This window comes from Vespula pensylvanica, chromosome 9, assembly GCF_014466175.1.
Source record: "Vespula pensylvanica isolate Volc-1 chromosome 9, ASM1446617v1, whole genome shotgun sequence".
NCBI classification, from domain to species: domain Eukaryota; kingdom Metazoa; phylum Arthropoda; class Insecta; order Hymenoptera; family Vespidae; genus Vespula; species Vespula pensylvanica.
In genome coordinates, this window is record NC_057693.1 from 3,384,529 (window position 1) to 3,388,418 (window position 3,890).

Genomic DNA, 3,890 nt, shown 5'->3' on the forward strand with positions numbered 1-3,890 from the left:
ATTAGTTTACCATAATTTTATAATTTTCTTTATCAGAAATCAATAATAAAGTTTCAGCGACTCAATTTTAGACTTATTATTTTTTGATTAAAAAATTTCAGTTTTTAATTGTAATAATGTATCTTATAGTTTTTCTCATTCTATTCTTATATGTATCTTAATCTGCTCATAAATATAGTTGTGTGTATTAAAGCAATTTCGATCAATCGTAAAACATGCCAACATTTTTCTTTATTATAAACATTTGTTTATATTTTAAGATACAAGAAAAAGATTGCTTGTGTTTTAGTTCAAGTATTATTGTTTGGATAATTATCTCGCATTCTTCCTAAAAGATTATAATTCGATGAAAGAATTGGATACCAGAGAATTCATTGGAATAGATTAAGCGAATTCCGTTTTAAATTCTTTTTTAAGATTATATTAATTTGTGATTTAAAGAATAGACTACTTTACTATGTAAATAAATTTTTAACCAAGAAATTTTTATTATTACAAATGTTTAATAACAAAAATATTTAAACTATTCATGAAATATTATAAATAACTATTTATGTGAATATACAATGGGAATATATTTATTTAATGGTTTATAAATTTTAAGATTGAAATATTATTTATTATTTTATTTTGTAATTACTTTCATATAGTTATTTTTTTATATAATTTCGTTGTAAATTTTTTGTTTATATGTTCATGTCGTACAAATACGCGTGACGACAAATCTGCATGTAGAGAAGATCTACACTTATTCGAATTAGTAAGTAAGAAAATATTTATTTAATTTTATGCTATTGATTGATAAAACTTTTAATAGCTTTTCAGCTTATAGATTTTATATGGAATACTACTTTTTAATTATAAATAGAAATTAATAAATTAATTCTTGTATTTAGTCGCATGATGCAAGGTGACTGCAAGCACATTCAAAGTATCTTTTCACTTTGACGCCAATCGAATTTGTGTATGTTACTAGACATCGTAATGAAAATTCACCGTTACATTAATTACAGATAATCAGCATATATTTTTTAATATAGAGCATCTTCCAATATACCATACACCAATTTCCAGATAAATACTTTCCTATCGGTATTATTAACGAGTCATAACAATGTTGAGAATAAAAGATATTTTTGTGGAAAATAATATGAGCGTAAGGGCATTTTCCTTACAATCTTCTTTCATGTTTTTGAACTTTATTTCTGAATGTATAAAATTGTAATAGTTAATTTTCATAATTTAAACTAATGAAGTATTTGTTTAGTTTTTAAGTTCGTATATTATATTTTTAATGTCTTTTTTGTATTGATTGTACTGGTAAACAATTTGCGCTGGAGAATATACAATCCTTTAGAACAATCCTTAGTTGATTATAGCGTACTACACAAAGTAATAGTCGATCCACTGAAAATAAACAAAATAGGAACACTTAAAGGCAATTTTAAAACAAAATTGATAAAGATTTAAGATTAACTTACAAATATATTATAGGAAACATATTTCTTGAGTGTTTTATTACTGCTAATAATAATAATAATATTTTATGTATATAAATACGTGCGATATCGACATTTGCAATTTACGACACAGGTGAATGATCCTGATTATGCAGCACCCGAGTAGCTATGATCTGCAAAACATAAAGTAATGGCAAAGAGACTTAGAGTTGCATTCACACAAAAGTCATTGTGAATTGGCACTAAATATGTACATAAATATGTATATAAAAAAAGAAAATACTATAGATGTCGAGGGGAACAAAAGTTGTGCTAATTATGTCGAAAATAACATAGCTTTCATTCTTGCCAAATGTTAATAAATTTATCTATACAACTTTTATATTTCCAAGTTGGAGTATCATTTGATCTTGGCTAAGATCTCCATAACTTATCCTTGAATTTCATCTAATCAAATGAATCTTACAAATCTTCATAACGATTTTCGTACAATAGTTTCAATTTTTTTTGGTATAATAGATCAAAAAATTAAAAATTTACAATATTATAGGGAGTTATTGCACAGGTTGCATAATGTGCATGCTCTAAAATTTATTTTGTCTCTTTGTTGCTGATAATCTCGACATTTTTAATAATTTTGAAGTACCAATTGTTACGGAACTTCGTGATTTTATTAATTATATGTAATTAGTATATTTTTTTTGAAACGTATATTTTTATTTTATATAATAATCAATTGTCAAAAACACGATTTTTACATGTTATAAGTCGCAGCATCGTCTCGTTTAAATTTCAATGGCACCAGAATATGTCCAAACAGTAGTTATAACGACTTTCGAACTAATCGAATTTTTGACGTTATTTGAGTTAAAAAATTTGGTACAAACATTTTAAAGGTTCATCAACATTTTCCAGGCCTGGATTTTGTATTTTTGAATTTTGTATACGTAAATGTTATATTCTGGTGATCTTTAGATCACAAAAGGAGTACATTATATTTTACGGCTGCAGAATGTAGGGATCATTATCAACGTCTCCAAGTGTTTCGGCAGGAACTTTATCTTGTTATTCCGGAGAAGATCAAGCCACTTGAGGAAAAAATAAGGGTGGTGCTCGAATACTTCAAATCTAGAACTATTGTGGGATTATGTTGGTTCTTAGAAATGGCGAACTATTATAGAAGATGCCTATCAAGCCAACATTCACGAGTCCCTGAAGAAGGGAAAAAAGAACAATCAAATGTCGATTATATGGATATCAGAAGCAGAAGAGACTTTTGAGAGGTGCAAGTCGTTGTTGTTCGAAATCACCCTACTGGGCATCAGTACAACATAGTAAAGTTGAAATTTCATTTGATTTCACCGAAACCGTGATTGATTGACGTACTTTTACGAGAATAACAAGAATTTAATGTTCGTGCAAGGATATTCTATTTAATAGATTCGAAGTTTAAAAAAATTCTTTCGATTCGCATTAGGAAGATTTCCGCGTACGTGGTCATCGTTTACATACGTAAAAAGTTAAAATATTGTTACGTTCCAATCGATACGAGTTTTTAAAAAATATATCTTTGCGAGGAACTCTTATATCGTCCAGATTTGTATTTGTTTTGACCTTTACTTGCTACGTGCAGTTATGGCTCGGGATTAGTACGGGTAAGATTCGATTATCTAAATACAGAGAGCTATCACCAAGAAGTCGATCAGATAGTATGTAATGCTTACTTAATGTCGATGTAAAGAGTAGTTAATTACGTTTTAATATGCTTTTCTACGGTCATGAATTTTGACTTTACATAGGTAAAAATGTCTAAATTTTTTACTGATACTTCCATTTTGCTTTTGAACGTCCTTTCTGAACGTTCTGAATGTCCATTACAAACAGCTTTGGATGTTCCGCATGGATAAGTGTGAATCCATTCGTTCGCTTTAAGACTGTCATCACGTTTCACTCGAAGTGTGTGTGATTTCAATGACAGGTATGGATAAAAAATATTTACAAACGCAAGTGAGGAACATTGTTCCTACGATGAGTTTGTCGAATCGGTGTATAAGTTTGATTAGTTATATCTCTCTCGTGTGTATATAACAAAGTTCGTTTCGTGTAGGTTAAAGTAAATAATGTTAGTAGGCCGTGAACTCACGCTTTTCAGTCTCTCATATGTATATTCTTTTTGAATGACCGTCTTGCAGTGATCTGTATTAAATACTATGTTGATATGTTTCACGACAAATACATAAACAATAATAAATATAATTGACACATAATAATGTGCATAAATAATGTGTATAAATAATGTATATAATAATTAGTATATAAATATATGACAAAAAACGAGATTTTGTTGAATGTTTTGTCAAAAATAATTAGTGAAGACTTATTGTGTGTATGTGTATTATTGTTATATCATTATATTATATATTATTATTA